A 10,147-nucleotide genomic window follows, 5' to 3' on the forward strand; every position below is an offset into this window, starting at 1 on the left:
TTCTATCAAACTATTCGGACTAATTGTACTTATATTTAAAGAAACCAAAAAATTACTTCCTCCGTTCTTTTTTACTCGACCCGTTTTGACTTTTACACTATTCACCACCCCTCCTTTGACTGTCTTTTGTGAATAGTATGTAAGGAAAAACATATTCATGTGAGATCTTTTTAAATTCGTCTCAATAAGTACTATCATTATATATAACTTTTGTAATTTTTACTTATGGAGAATTAAAGTAATTAATTGTTAAAGTTTTGCATTGGCAAGCGTGATAAAAGAAACATGTCAAGTAAAAAAGAACACAGAAAATATGATTTTATTGAGATATGGTTTGTTATTTTTCACCCAAGTAATTAATAGATTCCTCTTTTATAAGGTGTGTATCTAAGAAATTGGATTATAGTTATATATGGCCTGGTTTCTTTGTTTTCACCAAAATCCGGATATCTCTCTTGTAAGGTTTGTTTAAGAAAATATAAGTGATTTATATATATGGTGTCTTAAGATATCTCTCTTATAAGATTTGTTTAAGAAATCAAACTTGAGAAACCAATCTTAATCAAGACACCATATAAATATCTTATTTGATTTCTTTCGCAAACCTTATAAGTGATATATTCCGTTTTTTAGGTGAAAACTAAGAAACCATATATCACTATAATCTAATTTCATAATTAGATACAAAATCTTATAAAAGAGGAATATATTTTCATAGATGAAAAATAAGAAACCATATATCAATCAAATCATGTTTCTTAGATTTCTTAAATATATATAAAAACAACCCCTAAAATATCTTTCTATGATTTCTTCTAAAGTGAGGGCTTCTATAGATACCAAAAAGAGACTCTCTATTTAACAAGTTATGATATAGCAAGCTATATGTATTATTTTATAAACTATACAAATTATATATTTGGTGAATTGGTCAAGAACAAGTGGGTTGAAATACAAGTTGACTTGACATGTTTTGCTATAGGTTCATGCCAATTTTTGTTAATGAAGCCCATGTACAGTCTAGGTCCATTAGATCGAGTGCCTCTTGAGCCGTGTCAAGCTTATGACTAGCTCGTTGTGGATCGGACCATTATCTTCTTTTGTCTAACCGGCCCTCATGCTGACCTAGTCTACTCTAAACTCTTAGAATATTTCTTCGAACCTATTGAAACCCCTAATACTTTAGAATTAAGAAAAAGCCTTCGTCTTTGAGCAAAGAGGGGGTTGGCAACTAATTAAGTGTGCCCTACACATCTAGCTATCCACTTGGTGCACAATTGCGGATCACACTTTTCTCAAATGTTTGTCGTGCTACCTACGTGTTTTATGCACACATCCTACGTATCGTTGTATAATCTAGGACTTTGGGCTTCATAACCCCCATTTTTTATAAACTAGGCCAGTCAACGCGCACGTTACGCGCGAGATGGCCAACCTTTTCGGCTTTTCACATAGATAATGGACTGATAAGGAATATCTCTCTATTGCTTAAGAGGGCTTGTGTTTGCACTTCACATGGAAAGGACAGATATTTGACATGGAAATACCAAATACTATAGTAGTGAGGAAGAGAAAGCATCCATTAGCTTTACATAACAATTATATAGGAATTTACGAAACTAATATATGTTTTGCGCTCATTGACCTAATTGGAAACAACAAGGTTGTACAACATATAGCAAATACAGGGTACATCACAATACATAATAGTGGCATTAATATATAATACTCAGTATATATTCAGATATACATGATTTATAATGCTTAAAAGTTAAAATATAATTAGAAAATAAACTTGGACAAAATGCTTCTAAGAATTTATTTTTTCAGTAAAATTAGCTCTATGCAGCTCCACTTGTAGCCTCTTTGTCCACCCTTGCTAATTTCCTTGAATCCCTTTTTGCTTTCTTCCCCTTTTCATCGTAGTCAGTTTGGTTTCCTTGCTTCCTAGTACATCTATTTCGACACAATTATAGATTAATTTTTATTAGTCTCTATGTCCTTTAAGCACAATTATGGGTAAGTCGTTAATTTTGACCTTCACAAAATAAAGGAAAAAAAATGCCCACATAAAGCAACAACTTTGCGTTGTCCAATGACTAATGTTGTCATGTAATTAAACCATTACCCCTTGCTAACCAGTCGACGGATCTTGGTGCTGTTTTATTAGAGGACTTACGTGGCATGGCTATTCCTAAGATGATTCCAAAAATTAGCTAAGTTGGGTCTTGAGTATGGGAGTAGTTTTTAGTTTGTTTTTCTGCTTTCTTTTTCTTTATGTTGCTTTTGTTTTCTAGTTTGTAGTTTCTTTTCTTTTCCTTTGGGGCTTCCCTTCGGCTTTACCAAATTAAAACCATAACCCCCATTAAATATGAAGAATTTTAAACTTTATTATTCTATTCTCCATTTAATTTCTAATTAATTGATGGGTCTTTCAAATTCATCCGTCTAATGAAGTCACCAAGCTCTACTTCATCATATGGGGTAATAAAGTAAATAAACATTTTGAGGGGTAACTATTCATAAGAACAATCTCCTACTTTTTATAAGATAGGGATATCCCCCTTGTTTTCTCCATGTTAAAGAGGTTAAAACCCATCTTAAAATTCTGCCAAACAATCAAGACTTATCTATTACCTTTATTTTTTATTTTTTATTTTTTTTTTTTTTTTTGAGGCAAAGACTTATCTATTACCATTATAATTCTTATTGATTTTTAATGAAAAAATTGTTATCTTTAAGAAATATTTTTCTACCTAAAGATATACTCCCTCCGTGTTTTAATAAGTGTTACACTTACCAAATGACCTTTTAAGTTATTAACTTACTACTAAGTACGTGTTCATCATCACCATTTCACTTTGCTATCACATACATTGGAGGGTGAGAGTAAGGAGTAGCTCAAGTTGTGAGAGCTTTCTTCCTGATTCTAGAGATCATGACATTGATTCTCATTATCCACCTTTGTGGCTCTCTAAACACCACCAAAAAGAAAAAGAAGGATGGTTAACATAGTAACGTATCCTTCACGTTAAATTATAATTTCAAATAATAAATGCAATAAAAAATCAATATAAATAATTTCTAACCAATAAAAATAATTTCAATTTAATGAAATAGTTTTATTTCAATAAAAGTAATTTAGTTTTATTAAAAATAATTATTTCACCAAAATAACGTGAATATAACCTGGCTTAATCATAAATTAAATATCTGCTCGTCCATCAAATGTCTATCCATCTATCTAAGATAAATTCACATTTGAATTTGGTCTCACATTGAAAAAAGAGATTGAAGATGACAAACATATTTGTCTAATGTACTTCATCTATTGTCGGTTGGACTTGTGGTCGAACTCTTATAAAAGTTAAATTTTTAATACTTCCCTTATTAACCATATATTGCAACTAAACATTAAGGGTTATTATAATTATCTGTCATTTAAATCAACAATTGCCAAATATTTAAATATGTCATTTATATTGGACGCTTTAAAAGACTTATAAATTTTAAAACGTGGGTAAATTATAACACAATGATAACAATAATTTATTCTACATTCTAAAACATATATGTATTTATATATAAATTTGGATTAATAGAGCATGAATTAATTCTACCTAAAATGGTAATACATGTGGTTTCCATTTTTGGGGTTCAAATCTTCTTGCATACATTTTTAATTATGATCATTGGATGATGTTGTGACATGAACCTAAAGGTTCTTGAACGATGATGTGATGCTATACCGATGTAAGAAAGGATACACATGACACATACACATTTTTTTGAACGCTTTTTAATCAATAGTATAGATATCTTGAAATCCATTGGCAAGCTTGCCTAGAATCTTCTTCACAGCATTAATTGCAGTAAGTAAATCTTACTAAACTGGTAAATATATATTAGCGTGTTAAAAGACACCTTACATGCATGTGAATTTGTCCCACATCGAAGAAAGAGTTGAAAGGTGACTAGTATATATGTACATATTACTCCATCTGTTGTTAGTTGGGTTTACGATGAAATATTATTGGACTTGTTTGTGGTCAAACTCTTATACACAAGGATTTAGCCATCCATCTAAATTCTAAAGGGTTTGACCAAATATAAGTCCAATAAAATATCAATGTAAAACTTTCTTTTTAAATTCTTAATGCAAAGTTTTCTTGCTCTTACAATGAAATATTGTACGTTTTACATGAAAATAAAAAACTAGTGTACTTCTTTCGTCTCATAACAACTGACATAGTCAAACTTGACACAAATTTCAACGCATTAATTTGACCTTAAATTATATAATTAAATATTAGTAAATAAAATTAAAATGTTTATATTATGAAATACTATATTAATACCGATTTAATGACATATATTATTATGAAAGAAAATTTGTCTAGAAGGGACATATATGTTGACTATTTTGTTTGGAAGGATCTTATATATTTAAAGTGGTCTAAAAGGACCTTATAAATTGATTTTGTTATTTGGGGGACCTTAAGGTCGGAATCCAGCAATAATTGACTTTTTTTCTCCAAGATTAACCTCTCACGTGACCTTAAATAATGACCCCCCTTTTTTTTTCCACAATTTCCCTCCAATTCCTCCTTCTCTCTCTTCTAATCCCCAAATGATACAAATCAAAATAAGAAAATTTAAGGGAAATCATGGAAAAAAAGAAAAGGGGGTCATTTTTTAAGGTCACATGAGAGGTCAACGTCGGAGAAAAAAGTCAATTATTGCCGGATTCTAATCTCAAAATCCCCCCAAACAACAAAACCAACTTATAAGGTCCTTTTAGACCACTTTAAACATATAAGGTCCTTCTAGACAAAATAGTGAACATATATGTCGCTTCTAGACAAATTTTCCTTATGAAACTTGTTTTTCATATGTTACTAGAAGTTTTGATCATATATAACTTAGAGTCTCTTGATTTAAATTGTATGTGATACTACTAACTATTAGATCATATATAAAACTCTTTATGTCTAATATCTTAACAAAGATGAAACATTTAACATCATTTTGCTAAAGTCTTGTAAGGAGTTGAATATATTTGCATTATTGCACCAATACACCTTATCCAAATATTTCCTTCTTTAATTTCCTTACGACTTTTGATGCTTTTCCAATTTATGATAGATATTGATTTCTGCTGCTTTTTTTGTCGCAATCCTCAATCACTGTATTTCCTTCATTTCCTCACATACATACTTAATCCTAGGTCTAAAGAAAGAAGTTTTAAATATTTATCTTTAGTAATTTGAGGGAAATTTCAACTTTGTTTGTTCATTTGATCTAGATTTTTATCTTCAATTGAATATCCAGCTCTCTCTAGTTGACCTATAGTCATTTTGTTTTTATTATCTTCATCATCTAACTCAAAATTTGGTCATATTTTTCCTTCCATCATGTTATTTATTTTCATATCTTCTTGTTCTTCATTATTATTTTCACTATCTTTAGCCTACAATATTTTTTTTGTTATTACTCAAAGCAATTCTTAAGCCTGAACATCTACCCATTTGGATATAGCCTAACTAAGCTTTATTAGTTTCTGGATTATAAAAAAAAAATAAAAATTCTAAAGCCTCGTCTTTTGATACTTCTATGCAGTCCCAACTACTTAAGGCTTTCTTACATCCATTAGCATAATATCATAATTCTCCACAAGACCAAAACTTGCATGTTCTCTTTATCTCAGGACAATATGCTATTTTTCTTGAAAAATCAATTGCGCTTTCTATACTTATTGTAGACACCCAAATGTGTCTCCCCAAAACAAAACCCAGTGATGAATACCTTTCACGTCATTTGATTATCGAACAAAGTGAAAGTGTGGAAAGTCTAGTGATGAGGATGTTTTTATTAAAATATTTCTCTTTCTGCTTTCAAAAATATTTCTTTTCTTACTCTATTTATATAAAAATAGCCAGTCTAATTTGGTTTGGTCCATGATAAGGGTCCGATAATAGTATAATTGGATTGGGTTGAAAAGAGCTTTCCAATGATATATTATAAGCCCAATTCCGATGAATTATGAGGAAGTTATGGATTAAATTAAATTAGGCCCAAGGATTTTAAATGTGGCCCAATGATCTAGAGGAGGGCCTATTAATTACTATTCCTAAAGTAATTAGGATTGATTTTGATCTTCTAGGAATATCTAGAAGATTCTCTTTAATTCTAATAAGATTAGGATTGATAATTATATTTTTTTTTTAAAAAAAGATGTTTTATTTTGAATAAAATATATTAAATCTGATTTTAAATCTGTTTGGATGTAGAATTACCTGTAACTGTTAAAAGGTGATTCCGCGTGTAAAAGCGCGTTGTACTTTTGAACCAGCGCGAGACGACAAGCTCGTCGCCAGGCGACGAGCTTGTCGTCTGGCGCTGACTCCTGTCGTTGGTGACAGGAGGTATTTTATTCCGAATATGATTTTCTTTGATCCCGTGCTATTTTTCCTATAAATAGGGGACGAATTTCCCTGTTTTCAATCATCTACAATTCACAATCATCAATCTCTTTCTCTCTCAAAAAGCTAGAAGCTTCTCTCTCTCTTCTTTTTCTAAACTTTCCCCTTTTTACGAAATACAAAATTCCTCACTCATTAGTTCTAGACACACCTAGCCAAGTTCGATGTTGCCTTCGCCCTAGACGTGAAAGGTTGATAATTTCTGAGGGTTTGGTCCCAAATCCCTATTTCAATTATTTAATTTAATTGTTTTGTTTTATTATTTTCCTTGAAATTACTAACGTGTGTATTTTGTTATTAGAAAGAGGTACGGAAAATCGAAGTAAGTACTTTAATTGCTTTATTGATATTTTGATATAGAGATCATGCTTAGATTATTTTGTTGACTCCTAGTGTCATGTTAGGATGTTTTATTGATTCCTAGTATCATGTTTAGCGTAATAACTAAGATTTCTAATATCATGTATGTTTATATGATGCTTCTTATTCTTTCTTAATTATGTTAGTATCATGTTAGGGCTAAAGCTCTGATCTTTTTTGTTTAGTAACATACTAGGATTTGTTATTAATCTTGTTAGTATCATGCCTAGGGTCTTGCTAATATTATTAAGCTTTAATGAGATTAAAAATATTATTATGATGATGATTATTATGTTGCTTGATATATTTTTATTGTTATTGCTTGATCACGCCCTCTCTTGCAGGTTTAAAGAGAATTTGTACTTGTAATCACGCTTAATAAGATAATTAATAATCTTGTTTAGGCTAATATGATTATAATTCAAGTGATCGCCAATAATAGATTTGTTTGTGCATTAATATTCAACCAACATGGATAAAAGGGTTTAGGGTAAACCTATTGATTGCATATTAGTCAGAAAGCGCACATGAATACGAGAAGAATAAAGTAGAGGCCTATTTAGGGCAGGTTCAATCTCTTTTAGGTTGGATTTATACCTTCATCCCCGAACTTCCAGTCATGGTTCCAGACCTATTGGAGTTAACAATCTCCTAGATCGTTAAGGGGTGTAACCTTCAACCTGTGAACGGTTTACAAGTTCCTAAATCTTGTTGGCGACTCTTTTACTCTAGCTTCCTTCCCTTTGGACGCTACCATGCTTAAGTGTATGATCACAGTGGGGCTCAAGTGTAGGATGCTTGAAATATTCCCTACAGTTTTTTGGCGACTCCACTGGGGAAGGATTTCTATTTTAATTCCTAAAATTTATTTTGGCAATAATTTAGAATGAGTGGATGAGACTCGAAAAGTTCTAAGTATTTTATGTGCGTAATTTTGATTAACAGTGTCAGCGCTGAGCGATGGCTCTGTCGCCTGGCGACAGTACTTGTCGTCTAGCAACGGAGGCATCGTCTGGCGACAAACGCTATTTTCTCGCGCCGAATTCTTCCAATACCGAGCCAAAAATCTACCTTCTTGTTTCGACTAGTTTTCTAGTACTGTTTGCTCAGTTTTACTTCCTGATTGAGTTTTTCCCTTTTTCTGAAACCCATATGTGTTCTACATATGGCCATAACCCTATGAGGATTCACGCTCCATCTACCCAATCGAACTCTCCTGGCAACGAAGGGTACATCCGAGTTTGTTGAATTCACCAAACCGTGGAAGCGAGTTTAACTCGCGGGGTCCCATCCACTCGCGCCAACCCTTCCAAAAGTAAGGCTTCTACGCGGTGCATCCGGACTCATAACCATGGACCCTCTTTGACTAACCCATATCCTGAACTTTAGAGAACTAGAGCCATGGTTAGGTTGTAAACTCATTGCATCATGTTGTGACTATTTGACTACTTGTGCATTACTTTGTTGTTCATAACCTACATGTGATTAAACTAACCGTTTGGTTTGACATGTAATTATGAATATGCTTAAATAAACTAGGACTAAAGGACTTTGCTTAATTAATTGATTAATTAATTTGAGCTAATAAATATGTCTAAAATCGAGTCATAGTTCCTTTGAGTCAACCCGGCTTTTTTTATTCCCGTATACTGCACAAGCGTCAACTTGTTTTGGTCATAGCCGGAGTTCTAGAAAGAGATACGAGTCGTACAACCTATGGATCTGTAGCCCCGAGTTTTATCTTTTATTTGGCGTTGGTTTCGTCGAATTCGAAGTCACAGATCAAAAGTTATAACAAAAATACTACAGCCTGTCTAGTTTAGTGCACATACGTGATGTAATACCTCGTATTTTTATACGTATTTTATTTAAAATAAGTATTTTGAGAAGTATATAATTGAACTAAATGTTTTATTTAAAGTATTTTATTTATTTATTTTAATAAGTTGGAAATATTTTATAAAAGGAAAATTTATTTAATTAATTATTTTAATTAAGTTGGGGTTAATTTAAGAAAGTTTATTTTAGTAAAGTTTTATTAGGGATGGGATTAGGAAAATTAAAAAGGGAAAGTTTAGGGAGAAGGGTCTTAGAGAAGGGGTATAAATATCCCACATATGAGGCAAATCAAACTTTGCCCAGAGTGGAGAAAACCCAAAGTAAACTTCTCTCTCCTTTTTCCTTATTTTCTTTCTCCTTTATCCCCTTCCTTTTCTTTTTTTTTCGGCCACCCCCACCACCACTGCCAGCCACCGGCAACAGCGTCAGCCGCCGGCAGCCGGCGTGGTGGCTGCCGCCACCTTCTTCCTCCCTCTTTTTCGAATAAAAAAAGAAGGAACTGGCGGATGTGGAAGTGAAAGAGAAGAGAAAAGAGATGGGACAAAACTCTGGGAATCAACAGGGTAACCAGAATAGCTTCAAAAAGCAGAAGTACCACCATAACAACAACAACTTCCACAATAATAACAATTTCCAAGGTAACAATCGTCAAGGAGGACGTAACTTCAATGGAGGGGTTAGGAATAATAACCAAGGGAATAACAGAAATGAGAGGCGTTATTTTTGCAGGAGATGCAAGAATAACCATCCTGGAAAAGATTGTGAGGGGAACTTGGTTGATTGTCGTGCTTGTAACAAGCTTGGGCATCGAGAGTATGAGTGTTTCTCTAAAGGTTCTAATGGGAATAAACCAAGCAATAATTCAGGAGGGACCCAAAGGAACTTTCAGGGAAACAACAACAGCTTCAATGGGAATAAGGGAGCGCAGCAGAACAGAGCAAGGAATAATAATAACAGCAGCAATGGGAACAATCAGTAGAAAAGTGGAGCTGTAGGAAAATTGAATGTGTTGAGTAGGCATGAGGCAGATTCCACAAAAGATGTCATCACTGGTACTTTTTCTATCCACTCTATTCCTGTTAAAGTTTTATTTGATTTTGGTGCAACTTTTTCTTTCATTTCGAAAAGAATCGCTTCAAAACTTAAAGGCCGTTTGAAAACATTAGAAGCAGTAGATTTACCAATAACCATTCCAACGGGTGGGGTAGTGAACTGTACCAAAACCTTTAGGAATGTACCTTTAGAGATCGAAGGGAAAGTGTTTCAGTCGGATCTGATTGAGTTTGGGTTAAAGGATTTTGATGTCATCCTAGGAATGGATTGGTTGAGCAAGTACTATGCAGAAATAGGTTGTCGATCGCAGAAAGTAAAATTGACCACAAGTGGGAACGAGGCAGTGACTTATTGGATGCATGGCAAAGTCAAATGCCCTAGATTGATTTCTGTATTGAAGTTGGCAAAGTACA

The sequence above is a fragment of the Chenopodium album genome, chromosome 11, assembly GCF_948465745.1.
Source record: "Chenopodium album chromosome 11, dcCheAlbu1.1, whole genome shotgun sequence".
Taxonomy (NCBI): domain Eukaryota; kingdom Viridiplantae; phylum Streptophyta; class Magnoliopsida; order Caryophyllales; family Amaranthaceae; genus Chenopodium; species Chenopodium album.